Genomic DNA, 12929 nt, shown 5'->3' with positions numbered 1-12929 from the left:
CCCTGCTCCCCCACACGTGTTCCTTGGTCTCTGGTCTCTGCCATTGCTTGTGCTCCTTCTCATTAAAGCCTTTGAGCAGCATTGCTGGAGAGTCGTGGTCCTCTGTTCTTCTCCTCCCTCAGCTGCCACCTGCTCTGAGAGGAAACTCTTTCCCTCTGCCATGGCAGCAAATGCAGCCCTAATGATGGGGCAGTGCCCAATGTTGGTAGAGCGCCTGGAACTGATTGCAGAGCAATAGAAAGACATTGGCAGTGAAGAGAGGAAAAGGAGCCGGACAGGAAAGCAAGAAGCTGCTGTGGACAGAGGTGGGAGTACAAGTAATGCCACACAGAGTGACCTGCTGTTCCTGTGGGAATGGTCCAACCTGGGAACAGATGTCCAGAGCCTGTAGCTCAGTCTCCGTTTGTTTTTGCATGCATGTGACATAGGCAGCAAGAGTCTCAGAGCAGGCTCCTGTGCTTGAGCCATTTTGAGTGGGTGGTCTCCACCTCAGATGCTGTGAGATTCATCAGAGAACACTCCACGAGTGAAGCTGCAGCAGAGTAGAGCTGTGAGTGTGTAAGCATGCTGAGGGAAAGCCTGAGGGGACAAAAGGACTGAGGTCCCACTGAGATTTGAACTCAGATCACTGGATTCAGAGTCCAGAGTGCTCACCATTACACCATGGGACCTTCTGCACAGGTCACCTCTGGCCCCTGGCCTCAGCCTCGCTCAGCCTTATGCCCCCAGCTCAGCCTGCCTCTCTCTCCACCACCTTGGACATCTAGCACCAAGTGCAGCCTTCCTGCAGGGCCCCCAGCCACTCTCCAATCACACCATCCTTCAGGGCAGCACCACAGCTCCTTCTGCAAGCCTTCCATGGACCCTCTTACAAGTGCCAGCCTCGCAACCTCACACAATCTTCTCTTTCCCAAACTGAAACAAGCTCTCTCTGACTCAAGGCAGGCCTTGGGAAGTGGCCTTCACGCAGCAGAAGCCTCCTTGCCTTCTCTTCTCCAACCCAAGCCAGTCCAACTCCCTAAGGACTAATGAGAGGAAAACTTCAGACCCCACACAGGGAAACCCAAACCTTGCGGTAACAGAAACTTTTGAAGAAAATCTTTGGTTTCCCTGGATGTGAGTAGAGGTGAACAAACCCCTGACTAAAGTTAGTTAAAAAAATGAGAGAAGCTGTATCATTGCCACCTAAAGCAGGGGGCTGTGGCAGAGGGACAAGGAGGGCTATGGCCAGGGCTGCCCAAGAGCTAGAGCCAAGCAGGGTAAAAGCTGTTGTGCGAGGCAGCGTTGGTGAAAAAAGAGCCTTAGCAGAGGATGGTTTCGATCCATCGACCTCTGGGTTATGGGCCCAGCACGCTCCCGCTGCGCCACTCTGCTCCTCCTGAGCCTTGGCTGCCATTGCCCTCAGCGCAGCCCGATGCTGCCGGCCACTGCTGGCCCTCACTCCCTCCCTTCCTCTCTGCTTGGCCTCCCCCACCCCACAAAATGCACTCCCTAACAAGTTCATCTCCCAAGGCACACCGGGACACAGGCTGCAGCCTTGGGCCTTGCTAGGCATGAGGGCACCTGAAATCCAGACACAGCCTGACCCCTGCATCCTGCCCTGAGATCCAGATCTGCTCCCAGCACGCTGCAGGACTGCACCTGCCCGACACTTCAGTTCTTGCTGCCCATGGAGGGACACGGGTCGCCTTTGCTTGGGATTGACAATGGAAAGAACTCCCCCCCTTTTAGCCGTGCACATTGTTGTGGTGCCTCAGCTCAATGCTGCTCATGGCCACTGTGAAGTAAAAGATGTGAGTCCTAGGCACTTTGTGCTAAGCCAGTGGTCGCAGTGCCGGTTTTTTCTTGCTTTTCTCAGTGGAACCAGTGCGCAGTCATGAAATGCTCAGCTCCTGTTGCATTTTCCCCTGTCCTTCTTCATTGATGCTGACAATGCCTCTGAGCTTCTTTTCCCTTGCAGGGTTTCCTCCCCCACCCCAAGTGGCTTGGCTGCAGGGCACAGCCCTTACAGCAGCAATGAGCTTTTGTCCCCTGGCCTCACACGTGCCCCTCAAGGCTTTCCCTTGCCCTGAGAGAGCCCTTCAGTAGGCAGGCAAGGCTGCCAGCAGCTCCTGCCTTGCGGGAACAGGCGGGGCTGCAAGTGCAGGAGGCCTGTGGGCAGCTGCAGCTGCTGTCCATGGCACCCAGCTGTGGTGTGGGGTGGTACCTGTGCAGCGGGGTCAGCTGCCCGCAGCCCAAAAGGGGCGTGTGCCCCGTAGTTGGCAGGATTCGAACCTGCGCGGGGAAACCCCAATGGATTTCTAGTCCATCGCCTTCACCACTCGGCCACAACTACCTGCTGCGGCCCTCGTTGGCTGCTCATCACACACCCTGTGCCATGACACCGACACCCACGCACTGCAGCCCAAGGCTTCTCTTGCAAATGGCTGTGTCAGATTGTTCTGCATTCCTTTAATATTAAATGTGGCTTTTGCTGATAGCCCTGGCAGTGATTTTGAAGCAAAGTTTGTTGCCAAGATTCACTCTCCTACTCACAGGACACTCATGGCACAAGGAGGAAAAACAAGCAATAATGAAACCAAACAAAATCCAAGCGATCCAAACAGAAATGAAGAACTGAAAATTATCTCGGAGAGGGGGAATTTATGTGTGCGTGTGAGTGTGTTTGTGTGTGTGGCAAAAGACAGGGCGGGCAAGCTTATAAATGATTATGGACTTAAAGCTTAACAACATTCTGCCTTAGCTTATATCATGAAACTTATTAATATCTTCAGGTAAAATTTGACAGATGGAGAAAACTTCGTAGTGTTCAACCTAAATTACAAATTCAAAGTTCTTGATAAACTCTAGCCCAAGGGGAAGACCACCCCGGTAGCTGCAGTTCTGGAAACATCTTCCAAATGTCTTGGGAGTTGTATCAAGTAGTTACCAGCAAGGATTATTTCAGAGATGGAATGAAAGGTTTCATCTCTGATGATTAAAACAAATCATCTGGTGAGCCTCTAAACAGCTCTGTCCTCAGCGAAGCTCAAGGATCACAGAAGGCAGTGCCAGCACCTCCCTCGAGGTGGAATATCTCTGGAAGCTGGAGAAGTGTAAAGCTGGGCTATTCGAAATCCCATCACTGCTGATGAAGCCTGGTTTGATGCACACACACTTCCCCCCACACTCCTCTAAGTACAGCCCACACTTGGTTCAGAAACACAAAGGGATTTGATGCGAGTATTTCCCTGTGCCCGAGGGGAGCTTTCTATAGGTTTATTTACACATCTAAATACAGAGACTGTGTTTGTGTTTGTGTGTGTGAATGTGAGAAAGTGAGAGAGAGAATTAATAATGGTATGAATGTTGTCACTGTGAATTTGTAATTAAGGCTTTGAAGTGACTGTTGATTGACTGCTGCTAAACCCTTTTGCACATTTTAATTCTGTATCCATATCCTTTGCAAATCTGCACACTTCTCAATGCAGTCTCTCTATAAATCATTAACCATTGATTTCAAATCAATATTCTCTTTCTGCTTTGTCCATTTAGTGAATGACAGAGTGAACCTTGCCATCAGTCTCTGTTAAGACACGCTGCCAAGGTCCAGCCATGGAAAGAAGTGCATTTCTCCTTTCCATACCACATTCCTGTACCCATCCCACTGACATATCCCAACATCAGCAAAAGAAGAGAGAAGATTAAATTTACTATATTTTTCGGACGAAGATTTCAGAGGATGGAATAGTTAGTCAAAATATCTGTATTTACTCTGACAAGGAACAAATTTGCAAAAGGCCCTGCAGGGCCATGATCAGCAGTTTGCAGAATCAAGCTCTATGTCTGAGGCTCTGGTGCCCTCGTGTAATCTTTGGGAGTGCCACTTCAGGACAGCAGCCAGTGCTCACCTGGCAAAGCAGGAGGTAACAGAAGGAGTAGAAGAACAAAGGACCACGACTCTCCAGCAATGCTGCTCAAAGGCTTTAATGAGAAGGAGCACAAGCAATGGCAGAGATCAGACACCAAGGAACATGTGTTGGGGAGCAGGGAGGGAAGGAGATGGGCCCATTAGGCAAGGGCAAAGGGGAAGATGCGGCGGCTTCAGCAGATCTGCCCGCAGCGGGAGAGAGGCAGACACAGGCCTGACCCCCCCAGGCCAAGGGAGCCCCCAGAAGAGATGGGAACCCCCGCGGTGCTGAGGGAGCTGCCCACAGCAGCTGACAGAGAGGATCCCACGGCTGTGCTCTGAGGGAAAGAGGTGAGGATGGGGCCCGGCATGGTCACCACCACGGGCGAAGGCTCGATGTACACCGTGGAGTCGGCGCAGCGGGCGATGCAGGGCTCACTGCAGCTGCTTGCAAGGGGGGTTGGGCCACAGGGGCCGCAGGGCCGTGGGGGACAGGGTCTGCAGCAAGACATCTCTCGGTGCAGGAGGCAAAACTGCAACACAGAGCAGGGAGCACCAAGCAGCCCCACGATCAGTCTGTCTCTCTGTCCCTCGGCTCTCTCCAGGGACACATTTGCTCTTCCAAACACACTCTGTGCCTACAGCTCCCACCACCCTCCTCGTGCCCTCCCAGTGGCACGGCACGAGAACGCCAGCCCACTTCAGGAAACAGGAGCCAGCACCGTGGCTTGAAGGCCCCTGTGCAAAGACTGCTCACAGCCCATGTCCACAACAGACACGGCTGTGTTAGACATGGCCGGGGATGCACTGCGACATTTTGTTACACCACGGCAGGTGCAAATTCTGCTGGGCACATCCCCCTGTGGCTGAGCCCCATTGCTCCCCTTGTGCTGGAACCAAGCCCCCTCTTCCCAGCTCTCCCCAGGCACCAGCATGGAAAGGCTGACGGCCCTTCCACACTTCTGTGTCAGGGCCCAGCTGGGGCAGCCCAAGGATCAAGCCAGGCAGCCTCCATGCCAGCAGTTCAGCCCACAGGGAGGGATGGAGTGCACTCAGGCTTACCTCGTTCCTTGAGGAAAGGGAGGCCAGAGAGCAGGATGCTGAGCCTGGAGCAGAGCAGCCTTTTATGCTGTGTCCCAGAGCCCTGTGGGGCCACAAACATTCCTTGTTCCTGAAACATCCAAACTCCTGGGAGTGGCCACTTCGAATCCCTGCTGCTCATGAGGTCCCTGCTTCTTTCATCGCAAATGTTGTTCTTCCACTTTGTGCAACCCAAAATTGTGCAATCACTCTTTGAAGCACTTTGGGATGCAATGGATTAAAAATCATCTGATACGGCTTCTACAACTATTCTGGACAAACTGTTGCACTGTCTTACCCCTCTCAGAGGCAAAGATTCCTTCTCAAGATCTAGTCTAACACCCCAAGCAAGTATCATTCCCTTTCTTAACTGGATGTGTCCTGGGTTCATTCTCTTCTCTTTGCTACAGAACCCCAGCCCTTCTCTTCAGCCTGTCCTCACAGGGCAATGGCTCCTCTTGCCTGATGGTCTTTGTGGCTCCTCTGGACCTGCTGCCACATGTCCCTGTGTTTCTTAGGCTGTGGGTACTAAAGCTGGAGGCAGTACCCAGCTATGGTGTCATGAGAGTCAATGAAGCGGGACAATCCCCTCCGTTGATCTGCTGGCCACACGGCTCTGGATGCTGCCTGGAATACATTTGGATTTTTGCATGGACTGCTCGCAGGTGGTGCAGGTTCATGCTCAGTATTTCAACCTCCTGCAAGTCCTTCTCTGCAGGGCTGCTCTCAGTCCACTCATGGCCCAGCCTGTGTCCATGTTTGGGGTTGCCCTGACCTTGGCACTTGACCTTGTTGAGCTTCATGAGGTTTGCACAGACCCACCTCTCCAGCATGTCCACGTCCCTCTGGATTGCATCCCCTCCTTTGGACCCCATCACTCAGCTCAATGTCATCCACAAACCTGCTGAGGATGCACTCAATCCCTCTCCCCAGATCTCACAACAAGGTGTTTAATATTCCTGGTCCTATCACCAAACCCTGAGAATCCACACTCAACACTGGTTGAACACCACTCAGGTTGGACATTGTGCTCTCGGCCACAAGTCCTCGAGTGCCACCATCCATACAATTCCATGTGTACTGAGTGGCAACCCCCATGAAAATCCATATCACTTGTATTTCAGAGAAGGATGCAAAGAGCAGGTCCAGAAGTGACTGTCCAAGGGAATCTCCACAGCAAAATGTCCCTTGAAAACTAAATAAGACCCTCATGCATTTTACAACCTTAACTCCACCCTCAGCTTTGGGAAGTGTGGATCCTCTAGGAAACAAGGAAATCAACACGTAGGAAGGTGATCAAAAGCACGGCTATTTTTCTCCCTGAATGACAAATTGAGTCATGTCCTCACACACAAATTGACCCACTTTGCTCCATGTGTCCAGCCCTGAGGCCAGGATCTGAGTGGGGTCTTTAGGGAAGAAGTTGAGGGCAGGGAGCCCAAAGCTCATGGCTCCTTTTCCTGGGGCAGGCATCACTTTGCCCATTCAATTGATTTCACAGTTCAAAGGGATATTGGATCATTCTTGTAGAGCATGTGGGAATCACTGTGATGTGGAAGAGTTGGGAAAATCCAACTTGAGCTTCAGGCTAAACTGAAGCATGCTGATGTGCAAATGAGTGCACATGATGCCCTGGACTCAGGCATTCCAGGAATACCAGAGCACCTAGCCTGTTTGCTCCAAAATTTCTGCCTTTGTCAGGGGAATTTCCAGACCTTTTTAGGACCAGTCCCAAAACACCTTGTATGTCCATGTAATCCTGCGTCGCTGCTGCAGCTTTCAAAAAGGCAATTCCCTTTGGTGGCTATTGGTTAAGTTGGCTTCAGCTATGGTGCAATTCTATGAAGAGACAATTCAGGTCAGTTCTCAAGACCTTTTGGTGCATGCACTAAGACTAATCCTGGGAGTCTTTTCTTGTGGTCATCAGAGATATTCAGAGGATTGATTGAAAAGGGTTAATTGATGCAGCAAGTCAAAACTGCCCATGCCTCTAGTGGGGCAGTGACCCACTGGGACACACATGAATCATTTCCATGTTTGGTTGTGTGAAAATGGGGAAAAATGCCTGAGATGAAAGAGGCAGGGATGCCATGATCAGCGAGGGCTCACATGTGGCCACTCCCAGGAGTTTGGATGTTTCAGGAACAAGGAATGTTTGTGGCCCCACAGGGCTCTGGGACACAGCATAAAAGGCTGCTCTGCTCCAGGCTCAGCATCCTGCTCTCTGGCCTCCCTTTCCTCGAGGAACGAGGTAAGCCTGAGTGCGCTCCATCCCTCCCTGTGGGCTGAACTGATGGCATGGAGGCTGCCTGGCTTGATCCTTGGGCTGCCCCAGCTGGGCCCTGACACAGAAGTGTGGAAGGGCCATCAGCCTTTCCATGCTGGTGCCTGGGGAGAGCTGGGAAGAGGGGGCTTGGTTCCAGCACAAGGGGAGCAATGGGGCTCAGCCACAGGGGGATGTGCCCAGCAGAATTTGCACCTGCCGTGGTGTAACAAAATGTCGCAGTGCATCCCCGGCCATGTCTAACACAGCCGTGTCTGTTGTGGACATGGGCTGTGAGCAGTCTTTGCACAGGGGCCTTCAAGCCACTGTGCTGGCTCCTGTTCCTGAAGTGGGCTGGCGTTCTCGTGCCGTGCCACTGGGAGGGCACGAGGAGGGTGGTGGGAGCTGTAGGCACAGAGTGTGTTTGGAAGAGCAAATGTGTCCCTGGAGAGAGCCGAGGGACAGAGAGACAGACTGATCGTGGGGCTGCTTGGTGCTCCCTGCTCTGTGTTGCAGCTTTGCCTCCTGCACCGAGAGATGTCTTGCTGCAGACCCTGTCCCCCACGGCCCTGCGGCCCCTGTGGCCCAACCCCCCTTGCAAGCAGCTGCACTGAGCCCTGCCTCGCCCGCTGCGCCGACTCCACAGTGTACATCGAGCCTTCGCCCGTGGTGGTGACCATGCCGGGCCCCATCCTCACCTCTTTCCCTCAGAGCACAGCCGTGGGATCCTCTCTGTCAGCTGCTGTGGGCAGCTCCCTCAGCACCGCGGGGGTTCCCATCTCTTCTGGGGGCTCCCTTGGCCTGGGGGGGTCAGGCCTGTGTCTGCCTCTCTCCCGCTGCGGGCAGATCTGCTGAAGCCGCCGCATCTTCCCCTTTGCCCTTGCCTAATGGGCCCATCTCCTTCCCTCCCTGCTCCCCCACACGTGTTCCTTGGTCTCTGATCTCTGCCATTGCTTGTGCTCCTTCTCATTAAAGCCTTTGAGCAGCATTGCTGGAGAGTCGTGGTCCTTTGTTCTTCTCCTCCCTCAGCTGCCACTTGCTCTGAGAGGAAACTCTTTCCCTCTGCCATGGCAGCAAATGCAGCCCTAATGATGGGGCAGTGCCCAATGTTGGTAGAGCGCCTGGAACTGATTGCAGAGCAATAGAAAGACATTGGCAGTGAAGAGAGGAAAAGGAGCCGGACAGGAAAGCAAGAAGCTGCTGTGGACAGAGGTGGGAGTACAAGTAATGCCACACAGAGTAACCTGCTGTTCCTGTGGGAATGGTCCAACCTGGGAACAGATGTCCAGAGCCTGTAGCTCAGTCTCCGTTTGTTTTTGCATGCATGTGACATAGGCAGCAAGAGTCTCAGAGCAGGCTCCTGTGCTTGAGCCATTTTGAGTGGGTGGTCTCCACCTCAGATGCTGTGAGATTCATCAGAGAACACTCCACGAGTGAAGCTGCAGCAGAGTAGAGCTGTGAGTGTGTAAGCATGCTGAGGGAAAGCCTGAGGGGGCAAAAGGACTGAGGTCCCACTGAGATTTGAACTCAGATCACTGGATTCAGAGTCCAGAGTGCTCACCATTACACCATGGGACCTTCTGCACAGGTCACCTCTGGCCCCTGGCCTCAGCCTCGCTCAGCCTTATGCCCCCAGCTCAGCCTGCCTCTCTCTCCACCACCTTGGACATCTTGCACCAAGTGCAGCCTTCCTGCAGGGCCCCCAGCCACTCTCCAATCACACCATCCTTCAGGGCAGCACCACAGCTCCTTCTGCAAGCCTTCCATGGACCCTCTTACAAGTGCCAGCCTCGCAACCTCACACAATCTTCTCTTTCCCAAACTGAAACAAGCTCTCTCTGACTCAAGGCAGGCCTTGGGAAGTGGCCTTCACGCAGCAGAAGCCTCCTTGCCTTCTCTTCTCCAACCCAAGCCAGTCCAACTCCCTAAGGACTAATGAGAGGAAAACTTCAGGCCCCACACAGGGAAACCCAAACCTTGCGGTAACAGAAACTTTTGAAGAAAATCTTTGGTTTCCCTGGATGTGAGTAGAGGTGAACAAACCCCTGACTAAAGTTAGTTAAAAAAATGAGAGAAGCTGTATCATTGCCACCTAAAGCAGGGGGCTGTGGCAGAGGGACAAGGAGGGCTATGGCCAGGGCTGCCCAAGAGCTAGAGCCAAGCAGGGTAAAAGCTGTTGTGCGAGGCAGCGTTGGTGAAAAAAGAGCCTTAGCAGAGGATGGTTTCGATCCATCGACCTCTGGGTTATGGGCCCAGCACGCTCCCGCTGCGCCACTCTGCTCCTCCTGAGCCTTGGCTGCCATTGCCCTCAGCGTAGCCCGATGCTGCCGGCCACTGCTGGCCCTCACTCCCTCCCTTCCTCTCTGCTTGGCCTCCCCCACCCCACAAAATGCACTCCCTAACAAGGTCATCTCCCAAGGCACACCGGGACGCAGGCTGCAGCCTTGGGCCTTGCTAGGCATGAGGGCACCTGAAATCCAGACACAGCCTGACCCCTGCAGCCTGCCCTGAGATCCAGATCTGCTCCCAGCACGCTGCAGGACTGCACCTGCCCGACACTTCAGTTCTTGCTGCCCATGGAGGGACACGGGTCGCCTTTGCTTGGGATTGACAATGGAAAGAATTCCCCCCTTTTAGCCGTGCACATTGTTGTGGTGCCTCAGCTCAATGCTGCTCATGGCCACTGTGAAGTAAAAGATCTGAGTCCTAGGCACTTTGTGCTCAGCTGGTTGCCAACCTGCAGTTTCTTCTCTTTCCCACTTGGAGCCAGTGCGCAGTCATGAAATGCTCAGCTCCAGATACTGTCTGCATTTCCCCGTCCTTCTTCATTGATGCTGACAATGCCTCTGAGCTTCTTTTCCCTTGCAGGGTTTCCTCCCCCACCCCAAGTGGCTTGGCTGCAGGGCACAGCCCTTACAGCAGCAATGAGCTTTTGTCCCCTGGCCTCACACGTGCCCCTCAAGGCTTTCCCTTGCCCTGAGAGAGCCCTTCAGTAGGCAGGCAAGGCTGCCAGCAGCTCCTGCCTTGCGGGAACAGGCGGGGCTGCAAGTGCAGGAGGCCTGTGGGCAGCTGCAGCTGCTGTCCATGGCACCCAGCTGTGGTGTGGGGTGGTACCTGTGCAGCGGGGTCAGCTGCCCGCAGCCCAAAAGGGGCGTGTGCCCCGTAGTTGGCAGGATTCGAACCTGCGCGGGGAAACCCCAATGGATTTCTAGTCCATCGCCTTCACCACTCGGCCACAACTACCTGCTGTGGCCCTCGCTGGCTGCTCATCACACACCCTGTGCCATGACACCGACACCCACGCACTGCAGCCCAAGGCTTCTCTTGCAAATGGCTGTGTCAGATTGTTCTGCATTCCTTTAATATTAAATGTGGCTTTTGCTGATAGCCCTGGCAGTGATTTTGAAGCAAAGTTTGTTGCCAAGATTCACTCTCCTACTCACAGGACACTCATGGCACAAGGAGGAAAAACAAGCAATAATGAAACCAAACAAAATCCAAGCGATCCAAACAGAAATGGACCATCAGCTGGCTAGGAGTTGTGTGGTGTATGTATTTGTGTGTGTGTGTGTGTGTTACAAAAGACAGAGAGGACAAAGATAAAAAGGATCATGGCCTAAAAACTTCACAGCGTTTGATTTTAACTTCCACATTGAAAATAATTAATATCTAAAGTTAAAATTAAAATCTTCAGATAAGATTAGACAGATGGAGAAAACTCCATAGTGTTCAACCTAACTTACAAATTCAAAGTTCTTGATAAACTCTAGCCCAAGTGGAAGACCACCACTGCAGCTGCAGTTCTGGAAACATCTTCCAAATGTCTTGGGAGTTGTTTCAAGTAGTTACAAGCAAGGATTTTGTCAGAGATGGAATATAAGGTTTCATCTCTGATGTCTAAGGCAAATCATCTGGTAGGCCTCTAAGCAGCTCTGTCCTCAGCAAAGCTCCTCGACGCTCCTGTAGACAGCAGGCAGTGCCAGCACCTCCCTCGAGGTGGAATATCTCTGGAAGCTGGAGAAGTGTAAAGCTGGGCTATTCGAAATCCCATCACTGCTGATGAAGCCTGGTTTGATGCACACACACTTCCCCCCACACTCCTCTAAATACAGCCCATGCATGGTGGAGGAACACAGAAGGATTTGATGTGAGTATTTCCCTGAGCCCAAGGGGAGTTTTCGATAGATTTATTTATAAATCTAAGTACAGAGAGTGTGTTTGTGTTTGTGTGTGCATATGAGAGAGAGAGAGAATTGATAATGATATGAATGTTGTCACTGTGAATTTGTTATTAAGTCCTTGCACTGACTGTTGAGCAACTGCTGCTAAACCCTTTTACACTCTTTTAATTCTGTATCCATATCCTTTTTAATTCCACACACTTCAGAATGCATTCTCTCTAAAAATCATTAAGTATTGATTTCAAATCAATATTCTCTTCATGCTTTATCCATTTAGAGAATGACAGAGTGAACCTTGCCATCAACCTCTGTTGAAGCCACACTGAAAATGTCCAGCCATGGAAAAAAGGGCGTTTCTCCTTTCCATAGCACATTCCTGTACCCATCCCACTGACATATCCCAACATCAGCAAAAGAAGAGAGAAGATTGAATATGCTATGTTTTTCTGAAGAAGATTTCAGAGGATGGAAAGGTAACTCAAAATATCTGTATTAACTCTGAAAAGGAACAAATAGGAACCAGGCCCTTCAGGGCCATGGTCAGCAGTTTGCAGACTCAAGCTCTATGTCTGAGGTTCTGGTGCCCTTGTGTAATCTTTGGGAGTGTTTGTGCCGCTTCAGGACAGCAGCCAGTGCTCACCTGGCAAAGCAGGAGGTAACGGAAGGAGCAGAAGAACAAAGGACCACGACTCTCCAGCAATGCTGCTCAAAGGCTTTAATGAGAAGGAGCACAAGCAATGGCAGAGACCAGAGACCAAGGAACACGTGTGGGGGAGCAGGGAGGGAAGGAGATGGGCCCATTAGGCAAGGGCAAAGGGGAAGATGCGGCGGCTTCAGCAGATCTGCCCGCAGCGGGAGAGAGGCAGACACAGGCCTGACCCCCCCAGGCCAAGGGAGCCCCCAGAAGAGATGGGAACCCCCGCGGTGCTGAGGGAGCTGCCCACAGCAGCTGACAGAGAGGATCCCACGGCTGTGCTCTGAGGGAAAGAGGTGAGGATGGGGCCCGGCATGGTCACCACCACGGGCGAAGGCTCGATGTACACCGTGGAGTCGGCGCAGCGGGCGAGGCAGGGCTCACTGCAGCTGCTTGCAAGGGGCGTTGGGCCACAGGGGCCGCAGGGCCGTGGGGGACAGGGTCTGCAGCAAGACATCTCTCGGTGCAGGAGGCAAAGCTGCAACACAGAGCAGGGAGCACCAAGCAGCCCCACGATCAGTCTGTCTCTCTGTCCCTCGGCTCTCTCCAGGGACACATTTGCTCTTCCAAACACACTCTGTGCCTACAGCTCCCACCACCCTCCTCGTGCCCTCCCAGTGGCACGGCACGAGAACGCCAGCCCACTTCAGGAAACAGGAGCCAGCACAGTGGCTTGAAGGCCCCTGTGCAAAGACTGCTCACAGCCCATGTCCACAACAGACACGGCTGTGTTAGACATGGCCGGGGATGCACTGCGACATTTTGTTACACCACGGCAGGTGCAAATTCTGCTGGGCATATCCCCCTGTGGTTGAGCCCCAT

At 52.8% G+C, this 12929-nt stretch overlaps 6 non-coding genes across 6 annotated transcripts; all 6 read right to left on the bottom strand.

Annotated features, from left to right (window-relative positions):
• Nucleotides 1–599: 599 nt before the first annotated feature.
• Nucleotides 600–671, bottom strand: TRNAQ-CUG. The gene has a single exon. It is a non-coding gene; the product is annotated as a tRNA-Gln (tRNA).
• Nucleotides 672–1302: 631 nt separating this feature from the next.
• Nucleotides 1303–1374, bottom strand: TRNAM-CAU. Its single transcript has one exon. It is a non-coding gene; the product is annotated as a tRNA-Met (tRNA).
• An 879-nt stretch (nucleotides 1375–2253) lies between these two features.
• Nucleotides 2254–2335, bottom strand: TRNAS-AGA. The gene has a single exon. It is a non-coding gene; the product is annotated as a tRNA-Ser (tRNA).
• A 6403-nt stretch (nucleotides 2336–8738) lies between these two features.
• On the bottom strand, nucleotides 8739–8810 carry TRNAQ-CUG. Its single transcript has one exon. It is a non-coding gene; the product is annotated as a tRNA-Gln (tRNA).
• A 631-nt stretch (nucleotides 8811–9441) lies between these two features.
• TRNAM-CAU lies at nucleotides 9442–9513 on the bottom strand. Its single transcript has one exon. It is a non-coding gene; the product is annotated as a tRNA-Met (tRNA).
• An 880-nt stretch (nucleotides 9514–10393) lies between these two features.
• On the bottom strand, nucleotides 10394–10475 carry TRNAS-AGA. Its single transcript has one exon. It is a non-coding gene; the product is annotated as a tRNA-Ser (tRNA).
• Nucleotides 10476–12929: the final 2454 nt, after the last annotated feature.

This window comes from Catharus ustulatus, chromosome 10 (assembly GCF_009819885.2).
Source record: "Catharus ustulatus isolate bCatUst1 chromosome 10, bCatUst1.pri.v2, whole genome shotgun sequence".
In the NCBI taxonomy this organism is placed as follows: domain Eukaryota; kingdom Metazoa; phylum Chordata; class Aves; order Passeriformes; family Turdidae; genus Catharus; species Catharus ustulatus.
This window is presented reverse-complemented; position numbering and strand designations above follow the sequence as displayed.